Source organism: Taudactylus pleione, unplaced genomic scaffold (assembly GCF_031769625.1).
Source record: "Taudactylus pleione unplaced genomic scaffold, aTauple2 ptg000016l, whole genome shotgun sequence".
Taxonomy (NCBI): Eukaryota; Metazoa; Chordata; class Amphibia; order Anura; family Myobatrachidae; genus Taudactylus; species Taudactylus pleione.
The window spans coordinates 29452843-29464871 of record NW_028284418.1 but is presented as its reverse complement, the minus strand read 5'-3'; positions in this window follow the sequence as shown (position 1 = coordinate 29464871).

Here is a 12029-nt window from a genome sequence, read left to right as displayed (position 1 = left end):
TCCCAGCAGAATGTATAGGTCCACGCAGACCCTGGGCTGGCCACTCCCAGAAAATGGGATGGACATGCCTGTTTCTGGGAACACCAGCCAACCCCGCACCACCCCTGAAATGCCTCTGCCTGTCAATCAGGCAGAGATATTCAAGGGCTTGCATGCATCTTCGCAGGAACCATTCTGCACACTCGCAGAATGGGTCATGCGCATGCCCAGATTCACGATAATAGGGAATCTGCATTCAGCAGTGCACTTGCATGCACTGCTATATTAGGCCCTAGGTCTGCTGCTTCTGTGGGTAAAACTAGAATTTGCAAAAGGAACCAAGTTTGACAGCCATCATCTTATTGCACAGCGGATCACTTAAGCTATTATGGCTATGTTAGCATTAAATTTGCATCCAGTATCCACCATTAATGCATCTAATTTTAGACAATTAGTTGAGGTCATGTGTCTCCACTACCAAATTTTATCTCTGTTTTATTTTACCAGAACAGCAAGTCCTTACCTGTACCGGGACAATAAACAAAATGTTATTCTTGGCCTAGAAAATACCATTGTACTGACTATCCATTCTACAGATAAGTGGACAAGCGGCACTGGTCAAACTAAACATTACATGACTGTGACAGCCCACTGGGTGTATCGCCTTCAGCAGCAACAGTATGTAAACACAAAACACCAGCTCACTCACAGGAAGACTACTCTCTATCACTGGCTTAAGAGGCATACTGATGCCAATCTTTTGGAAAAACTCAGGGATGTGAGGCCTACCTAAGATTCTTCTCAGGAATTGTCATTACCAAAAACATAAGTAACATTTCACAAGCATCATGAATTTGTGAATTTCAACAACGGCATGTAAAAGATTGCAGCAGCTGCAAGAACAGTTCCATTTGCCATGCTACCAACTGAAGCAAGAGGTAATAACCAGGTGGAATTCCACCCTTTATATGCATTAGCAACTGGAGGAACAACAACAAGCATACATCCACAAACATACACATCAAATCATGACATAGGGAGAGGGGGTACAAGCTACCACCTTACTGAAGCCTTGAACAATACTCTGCTTTATAAACGCTAATAAAACCATTTGAAATTATGACCATTAAGGTGAGTTCAGACACTACCAGCCTGAGTCATATCATACCATTAATTAAACTAGTGGAATAGTAGCTAGAGAAGTTGAAGGAGGAGATAAAACAAAGTGATTCCACTAAGTATGTTGGACTTGTAGGATTGCAGATCAAGGTCTTTTTTCACTGCACAAGTACCAAATGGTTTGCCACATCTTGCATTCAGATCAGTACATTTTGGCAACCATGCTTGATTACAGGTTTAAGTTGTACATAATGTATTTCTTTCCAACTGACACTGACCTTTTTCAAGAGACCCACTGGTGATGATGATGAGTAAAAATCATGACATCTGGTCAGACTTAAAAGAATTGCCCACAATTATTGACACCTCTTTAGTGACTCAATGTGATACATAAACATCAATAGAATGATGGATAATTACTTTAATGTTAATAAACAAATTAGCATATCACATAGTCCCTTTGAATACTGGTAGAAAAAAAGGCAGTTTAGAGCCCCTTGTATAATCTAGCTTTGGTGCACTTAAAGTGACCACCCTCCAGTGTGTACTTGGAAAGAGTGTTTAGTACAGTCGGGAACCTTGTGAGCGAACGGCACAGTAGGCTACTTCCACAAAATGTGGAAAAACTGAAGTTCATCAAAATGAACTACAAATTCTATGAGGAATTACAAACAACAGAAACTATTGAAATGGTGGATTTAGTTGGGATAAGGTAATATTGTGTGATATTTATATTAACAACAGTGATAAGGGTGATGATAATGATAATAAAGACATCTTCCAACTGTGACAATAATTACCAACAGTGTTAGCCACCTTAAGCCCATTGGTAGCTTGGTTTGCAGGGGCGCAAACCAACCAAGCACTTCAGCCACAATAGTGGCACTCCTCGCTGAAGTGCTTAGTTTGTTAACCTGTCCATGTCCTTTTGAATATACAACATAAGGGTTAGTGGGAGGCCCCAAGGACAATTCAATCATGCATTACTTTTCACTATGGGCTTTGCCAAGATTTTGTGTGTTTGATAGGCAGCATATATTACTATACTTTGCTGGGGCATTCATGTTCTTTTGTATCTTGCAAGACGATCCATCTCCAGCTTCTCATCCAGGTGTATAGGTTTAATTTCCAAAAGCTTCTACACAGATATAGTATCATATTCCTTATCATCCTTTATTGTATGTTTTTGACAGGCAGCGCATATTTCTGTACTTTACTGAAGCGTTCATGTTCTTCTGAATCTAGAAAGATTATCCATCATCAGCTTCTCATCCAGATGTACATGTCTCGTTTCCAGCAGCTTCTCCTCAGATACAGAGTAGTATAATAAAATCATATAGTCATATAATTAATAATTATTGACATTGACTAGGCTGTAACTTTGTTTGAATCTCTTGTATTGTCCTGAGGTCTGTGATTTATTGTTTTGATTTAATTTTAATTTTAAATATCTCATTGGGATTTCAGAAGCATGTCTTTTAATAGATTGTTTCATGTCTCCAATTTATTTTTCTTTATAGTTATTACCGTAAGTAATCAATCAATCAATCAATCAATCAATACTACACCTGGCTTCATCTAAATACTTTAAACAGACTTACTGTGCTGGCATCAGGCCTCTGATCTAGTTCATGATAAATGAAACTATTCTATAGGGTTGTGTAGTTTATTAAACTGCCATCCTGTCTGCCTGTCATAGATGTGCTATATATTTTAAACTGACACATTTTTTTGTGGTGCTGTGGTGCTGCTCTGTCGCTTATTTTAGCCAGCCAGCTCACTGCAACCTTTGGCAAATGTTGATGACAACATATTGTGAGGTGGTCAAAATTTACTGGAAATTAATGTTATAGAAGTAAATAATACTGTAACAAAAACAGGTCCAAATGACATTAATGTAGCTATTTTTATTAATGTTTAAAGCAAACCAAAACATTTAAAGGTGATTTTCCAAAAAACAAAACATAATGTAGATTTAGAACCAATACCAAAACACAGGAGTACACGTACATCTCTAATTAAAATGCATTTGCTTATTTGGCATACTATTTGTATCAGTTCCTTTAGAATTTCTGTGTAAATGAAGATTTCTCTGCCGCAGTCTTTTTCTTCTGATCCCACCTATTGTGAAATAACTCTGTCCTCATCCCCGTTTCTCTCCCGTGCCATCTCGTCTGTGTCTCTCCAGCCTCATCCATCCATCGTCTCTCCAGCTTCATCTCTACTACGTCTCTCCAGCCTCATTCCAACTTTGTCTCTCCAGCCTCATCCCACCTGTTCTTCTCCAGCCTCATCCCACCTGCATAACTCCAGCCTCATCCCCCTATATCTCTCCAACATCATCCTCCCTGCATCTCTAAATCCTCTTTCCCCGTGTCTCCAGCGCCGTGCCCCATTTCTCTACAACTTTATCCCTCTGTGTACCTACAGCACCTTCATCATGCCCTGCATCCCTCCAGCTCCATCATCCTGTCCTGAGTCCCCCCAGTGCCATCATCCTACCCTGACACTGGCACTCCTAAATGCATATTTGTTTACTTTCAACCCCAGTACCCGCTGTCACCACTTTATATATATTTATTTAGTTAGTCACCCAGGCAGCCCCAGTGACTGATCCAGTGTTCCCTGACATGACCACCAACCCCCATCGCACCCCACCATTATTTTTTTGCTTTTTTACTAACCAGATGTTGAAGTTTAAACTGGCTTTTGTATCACTGTTACAGCTGCAGACATAGATGTCCTCCTGTCCACTGATGGCCTGTCTTTGTCATTTGAATAGTGTGTGACTGAATCAGGTGGCTCACGTGTCCACCCAGCTGTGATATGGCATCCACATGGGTCCTCCTCTACTGCTCCTCTTTGAGGACATGGGTCCTCCTCTGCTGTTCTTCAATGTATGATTCCCAACTGACTTATGCTGACGCAGCCTACATAGGGTTGCAATATTTCAAAAATAAAAATCCAGGACACATTCGCTGGGATCTCCTCGGCATAGTTAACCTGCACTGCACCCTATTACATAAAACTCATGATATGGAAATTATATTGCTGTGAAGGTAAAATACAGGCTGTACATAGCATTTTGTGGTGTTTGGATATTTAATGTTCACAGTTTATCCTGTCTATATGCATTTTCATTTAAAAAAATTTGTCTTCTGAAGAGATGAAGAAATATTTTCAGAAACTCTTTATAATGTAAGTGATGATAAAGTAAGAGTTTTTAGAAGTGGAGATGTTGCCCATAGAAATAAATCCGATTCCACTTAACATTTAACTAGCACCTTCTAGAAGATAAGAGCTAAAATCTAAACTCTCACTTTAGTAAATGTACCCCTCAGCATCCACTTTGACATGTGTAAAATAAAACTGGTCACCCTCCCAACATTTAAAGTAGCCTGAGATGCAAATTTGTGTTTCTTTGACTTAATATGGTGTTTAATGTCAGATCATTGGCAATGACAACTTATAACAGGGAGGATAGAAAAAAAGTGTTATTGTGGGTGGGTGGGCATTCCATATACTGGGTGCAGCCCAAAAAAATAGCCCTCATCTATATCCAAAGTATTGGACTGTCATAATCTAGTTACATTGTACCAAAAGGCTAGTGTGCAGTAACCAACAACAATCAATTAAAATACTTTTTGATTGGTCTAAGACTGACTAATACCCCTTTCAGACATCAGACCCGGGAAATATATGGGTACTTCCCGGGTCTATCAACCCCGGAAATCCCAGATCTTAGTCTGAGACCCTCATTCACACTACACCAAAACCCGGGAAATTCCAGGGTCAGATACTTTAGAATGTAAGCTCTGATGAGAAGGGCCCTCTACCCTCTTGTGCTCCTCCTTACTTTACTTTCATCTACTTCTTAATCCCCACTAGGGCGCCTAACATTTGGTTGCTTATGCTCTGTTGCATATCTAGGTGTTATGGTCACTAGTGTATCATTGTATATTATTAGAGATGAGCGGGTTCGGACCCGAACTTAGGAGATCCAAGTCAGATCCGAGTTGGCTTGGGTTTTCCCGCCTGACTTGGATCTCAAAATGATGCAAAAGGTCATCATCCCGCTGTCGGATTCTCGCAGGTTTTGGATTGTATAAAAGGTCCCGCAATCGCCGCCATTTTTCATTCCGGCTGTGTAGAGTGAAGAGGGAAGGAGCTGGGAGCTGTGCTGTGCTGCTGTGCATAGGGGCTGGCTACAGTTGTGTTGTTATTGTCAGTCACTCAGGGGCTGGCTGCTTAATGTCCATAGGGGCTGGCTGTTGTCCATATAGGGGCTGGCTGGATGTTGTGAGGTTGTCCTGTTCATAGGGGCTAGCTGACTGTTGTCCATAACATAATCCATATGGGGCTGGCTGGTTGTTATTTCCATAGGGGCTGGCTGGCTGTCGTGCATAGGGGCTGGCTGTTGCCCATAGGGGCTGGCTGTTGTCCTTATGGGGGCTGGCTGGCAATTGTCCTGTCCATAGGGGCTAGCTGGATGTTGTTGTCCATAGGGGCTGGCTGGCTGTTCTGTTGTGTTGTCCAGGGGACACTCTGTCCATCAGGGGTGCTCTTCACCCCAGTGTGAAAAAAATAAAATTATATTTTTTTATTTCTGTGTGTGCATTAGCCACACTTATTATTATCAGCAACATAGGTGTGCACTTGTGCTGTCTGTGTCTCATGTATAAAGGGACTGCTGCCTCATTCAGGGGTGTATCCCCCCTCCCACCAGTGTGAAAAAAATAAAACCAATTTTGTGTGTTGTTGCGTGTTAGCCACACCTGCCATGTGTAAAAATAAAACCAATTGTGTGTGTGGGTGCGTGTTAGCCATACCTGCCGTGTGTAAAAATAAAACCAATTTTTTGTGTGTGCATGTTAGCCACACTCCCAGTGTGAAAAAATAAAACCAATTTTTTTGTGTGTGCGTGTTAGCAACACCCGCCGTGTGAAAAAATAAAAACAATTTTTTGTGCGTGCATGTTAGCCACACTTATCAGCAACGTAGGTGTGCATGGTTGTGCAGGAGTGCTGTGCTGCCTGTGTCGTTTATCATGAGGCTGCTGCCTCTTTCGGGTGCTCTCCCTCCCAAGTTCCCCCAAAAAATGAATTCAATCAATCAAAATCAATCAATGTGTTTTTTCTGTGTGCGCTTTAGCCACACTTATCTCCAGCAACGTAGCTACGCAGGGGTGCTGCCTGTGTTGTTTAACAAGAGGCTGCTTTCTCGTTCGAGTGATAAAAATTAATTAAATCAATCAATCAATCAAAATCAATCAATCAATGTGTTATTTTTGTGTGTGTGTGTGTGCGTTAACCACACTTATCAGCAACGTAGCTGCACAGGGGTGCTTTCTTTGTCCTTTATCAAGATGCTAGTGCATCGTTCGGGTGCTCTACCTCCCAAGTGCCCCCCCCCAAAAAGATTTAATCAATAAATGTGTTTTTTTTTCTGTGTGTGTGTACACGTTAGCCATAGCATCACAAATGCCTCTTCTGAGATTTGCATAAACATTTTCAAAGGTGAAAATAGAGGATATGGTTTAAAAAATGGAATAAAGCAGCTAAAACTGCATTCTCTGATTATAGTGTCCCAAGTCCCTACCCATGCCCTCTACCTGAATTTCAGTGAGTCAGAGGGGCAACTCCATGCAACCGTATTCCAGAGTGCAGCTGTTCCTCCTGTAGCCCAGGTCAGAAGATGTGTAGGGGGGTGGTGATGATATGGACTAAAATGGAACTCACATCCACTATAGTGGACAATGAATCCCCAATCTAACAGGGAGAACAGCTGTAATTTATACACAACACAGGATGGGATGACGATATAGGCTTTGGTGATGGTATAATCTGGGGTGATGTATACATCATCTTCTTCACACAATATTAATTTGTCCCCACTGGAATCCACCTCTGTAATTTGGTGCCTCAGTAATTTTTGCACGTAATTGACGGTAAAGGTCTTTCTCATAGAATTTGTAGCTCTTTGATGGGCATCATCTTTTAGACATTTTGGGGAAGTAGTCTCAGGCCGTTCACTGACAAGGTTCCTGGCTGTGCTGAAAACTCTTTCTGATTAGACACTGGAAGGTGGACAGCTCAAGTAAAGCAACGGCAGTTTTGTGTAAGGGCCTCCAAATTGCCTCTTTTTCCTGTCAGTAGTTATTTACATCTCTTCAGATCTATGTCCATTGGGAAGAAAAAACAATGTCTACATCCCTTCTGGGATGAAATCCACTTCCAGCAGCAGGCATGGTGCTCAAGACACAACATAAGACTTAAATCTTAAATGTTGCATTTACTACTCTGTTCCGCTTGTCCACAATATCTGCTCTGGTTAAGTGGACAGTGGGTACAACGGCAGTTTGAACTGAAGGCCACTAACTAACTATGGGCCTGATTCAGAGCTGCTCGCTCGCGCTGTGCTTTCGTAAGCGGCCTGATGTTCTGTGTATGCGCATGCACATGGTTCGTTCTGCGCATGCATGAACTACTAACTGTGATCGCAACCCTCTTGCTCACCCTGCAAAGGCAGCCCAGGGTAATGAGTGACAGGAGAGGCCATTTGTGGGTGGTAACAGGGGCAGGACACTAATAATGGGGGGTTGGAGATGCAAACGCAGGCATGCCTGAGTGTTTCAACGCCATTTTAGAGACATGCATAATTAACAGGCAGCGCCATAGTATACGCCACTTGCCTTTTTTTACACTGCTTTACTCGCAATGCTTGCAGTAAGGTAAAGCTACCTCAAGCACTGCGTTCACATCCAATGGAGCTTGATGTACCACTGTTTTAATACACTTCCTGGAGATGACTTGTTGCTGGTGGGTGGCTCTGCCTGTGTGATTGGGCATATGCATACACAAAGTGCCCGCTCACTAAGACATGGTGGGCGTGCTTATGCCTTGGCGAGCGATCGCTTCCCGTGGCGTCACTTTGATAAATTTGCATGCACATCTAGCAAGCGTACGCAGATAGCGAACGGGTCTGAATCAGGCCCAATGTTTTTGTTAATGTCCCTGTACAGGTTGGGAAATGCTTTTTTGGAAGGTTTTCAAAGGATTATTTAACAGTCAATTGTTTTTGGAAAACACTCTTCCTGGTCCCCTTCTGGGATAAAAATCCACTCCTAGCCGCAGAAGCAGGCGCAGGATTCTCAAGAAAGACACAACGTAAGGCCTTAAATCAGGGGTAATCAACCTCGGTCCTCGAGATCTACTAACAGTTCACATTTTCCAGACAACCTAGTTGGTGCACAGGTGTATTTATTACTCACCAACATATTTGGAAAGATCCACAGGTGGAGTTAACTAACTATGTTTTTTTAATGTCCCTGTACAGGTTGGAAAATGCTTTTTCATGTGGAAAGCACTACTAGAAGTTTTCCTGGTCCCTTTCTGGGATGAGAAAATCCACTCCCAGCAGCAGCAGGCATGGCCCTCAAGGATTCTTCTGAGACAAGGACTGATGTGAATGTGTCAAATATTTTTTTGTAAATGCCTCCTGCCCTCCCCTTCTCCCTCATAAATTTTCTTTGGAATGAAAAAATTTAATTTACTACCAATCAACCCTTCCTGTCCCTGCCCTGCCTTCAACTACATACATATTCCAACTCCCTCAGGCCTGTCTTGAATAATAAACACATTTGTTTCCTGACGTGCCATGTTGGAAGTTGAACTGCCACGTGTTTGTGCCACCCACTGCTGCCGCTTAGCTTAGTCAGAGAGCTTGCTTGGTGCAAGTTTTGGGTATAAACTGGATGAAAACAATATAGTGAGCTGTGAGGTGGTCAAAATTGACTGGAAAAGAGTGGAAATAAATGTTATTGAGGTTAATAATACCGTAGGAAGAAAATACAGGCCCATTTTATGTGATTTTAGCTGTTTTTATGATTTTTTAAGACAAAATCCAGATCCAAAACCAAAACTGAAACACAAAACACGGAGGTGAGGTTTTGGCAAAACCAATCCAGATCCAAAACCAGGGGAGATCCAGATCCAAAGTCAAAATTAAAACATGGGGGTCGGCGCACATCTCTATATACTGTATTATCCATGTCCTTGTCCTATATTGTATTGTCTATATATTGTATTTTCTATATTGTACCGTACTGTAGGACGCTGGTCTAATTTTTTGTTTATGTACTTTGTAAGGCACTGTGGAAAACTTTTGGCGCCATATAAATAAAGGATAATAATAAATAATACATTCACACTAAACCCGGGTCTGCCCTGGAATTTGGTGTTGATTTGGGAATTTGGGAAACTTTTTGTTTTGTTCACAGTAATGACAATATAAAACTTTTCATTTTTAGAGTAAAGACCACAAAGTTTGTTTATTTCCAATGTTTTTTTATTGAAAACAAATACATTTTTTTCATTACAATATAAGAAAATTATGAATAATACTTCTACTAAATTTTGGTCTATACAAATACAAAATTTTCACATAAAAAAGTTAAACATAAAATAATACACACCTAAATTACTTTGCTCCCCAGTCATTTTGGTCCAGGTGACTGCAGCTGATGCCAATGAGAAAGTTTTCTAAAAACCCGGATCTAAAACCCTGGATTGGATGAATTCACACTAGAGGCTTCTAGATTTTGATGCATTGTCACGACCAAAAACCCAGGTGTTTGCTGTATGTCTGAAAGGGGTATAATTAATACAAATATCTGATTTGTTGCTATGAGTTACTGTACTGATATCTACACTAGCTTTAATAATGTAATATAAGGCACTTTTTTGTATTTTATTTTCATTCTGTACTTGTATACATTTTTGGATATACTGTAATAGCATTAAACATTATTGGGCTTACATAAATGAGTGACTGTTTGCAGATCACATGTTGCATGTTTTTGCAATGTGCATACTCCAAAACCAAGCATACACCAGTACATATGAAGCAGAGTCACATGCATTTCAAGTACATGTGCACTTGTGAATAAAAAAGCATAACTTAGAATCCTCATGTAGGTTCAGTGACTACTGTAAGCTTTACAGTTGGATGGATGCATACATATGCCTATTTTCAGGTGTATCATTTGCACCAAATATAGGGGCCAAATGTAATAGGGTCTGAATTTTTTGTGCAGGACAAACTCATACCTTCTCGCACATTTAAAGGTGCGAGTTTGTCACACAACTCGGCAAATGTATTAGCCTGTGAACTTGTGAGTTTGAGGCTATTACATTGTGCTAGTCCGTGTGAGTTTTTTTCGTATTAAAACTCGCACCTTGTAATGCAAGTTTCATTACAAGCTGCGAGTAATACAGAAGCTTTCACAGATCAGTGAGATCCGTGAAGGCTTCTGTTAAAAAACAAATTTCTAAAATGTTATAAATAATTTTAAAAAAATTACATGGGGTCCCCCCTTAAAAGCACTACCAGCACCGCACTTATCTGAGCTGCTTCTGGTTGTGAAAATACCAGGGGAAAAAAACTTAGGGGTCCCCTGTATTTTCACCAACCAGCACTGGGCTCAGTGAGCCAGTCCTGGTTGTGGAAAATACAGGGACCTACTTATTTTGTCCCCTGTATTTACACAACCAGGACTGGCTCACTGAGCCCAGTGCTGGTTGATGAAAATACAGGGAAACCCTAGGTTGGTTTTCCCCTGTATTTTCACAACCAAGACTAGCACAGAAAAGCCCGGTACTGGGTGTGCTTTAAGGGGAACCCCACATTTTATTGTTTTTACACTTCTATAGGTTTATTTAACACAGAAGCATGCACGGATCTCACTGATCTGTGCATGTTTCTGTGTAACTTTGACCTTTGAAGCTCAAGACTTGAAAATGTGCGAGTATAGCTCTATACTCGCACATTTTCCAAACTCAGCCCCTATTAAATTTGGTCCATAGGCTGATGGAAGTGCACTCTGAAGATGATTATGATAAGTAGCACACCAAGAGCATGGATAGGGAGGGGCTGACCACAAAGATGCATACACCTCTGCATATATGCCTTTATTATTGTTCATGAAATGCAGGAGCATATAAGTCTAATTTACGCTCAACTCTGCAGCTCTATGTGTTTATACTTCTGAATCTTGTTGTTTCTCTATTCAATTACAGATGGAATATCAGTTATCCAAAATAACAGTGTCCTCTATTTTACCCTTGGTTATATGGAAACTTCCATACACATAGGCCTGATTCAGAGTTTCACGCAAGTTTGAGTTGCGGATGGAACTTGCGATGTTTGAGTTGTGGATGAAACTTGCAATGTTTGGCAACTGTGCATGCAGCAGAGTCTGCATACACAATATCGAGCAACTACTGGTCAGGCAGAGTCATACGTATCTCAGATGCATCTTCACTTGCAGCTAAGTTGGTCTAACTAGGTGCAACTAGGCATTTGCATGTAGGATAAGTCAGGGCCGTAGCTAGGGTAGTGCGACCTGTGCTATGGCACAGGGCACCGCAGGGCAGGGGACGCAGTTTGGACCTGTCAGTTTTCTGTTTATTATCATTCTCACTTGTAGATTCCTGTTCTTTTATCCCCAGCATCTCCTGGTCGTCCCTATCTCTTCCCTGGCACTTTCACATGAGGCCATGGCCCTTTTTCGGGTCTGTTATCCCCTTATTTTAAAAATAGGGGGGGCACTAATGCTCTTTCTGGCACAGGGCACAGGGCACAGGGCACCAAAAAGTCTAGTTATGGCTCTGGTGATAAGTGTGCCCATAGGTGTAGAAAAGTAATTATGGGTTTTTCAGTGGTGAGAAATACTAACCTAAAGATATGTATTGCCAGAGAAGTATTGTACATTACTTCTACAAATGAACAGCAAGGTAATAACTCTGGTTATATCCATTTTTTTTGAGTGAGTAGAGAAGGAGGCACCAAGACAGGGGTCAGGGAGACAGGTATAAAGAGACCTTTGGGCAAGGAGACATTGATGGAATGAGATAAGCACGGGTGAGTCACTG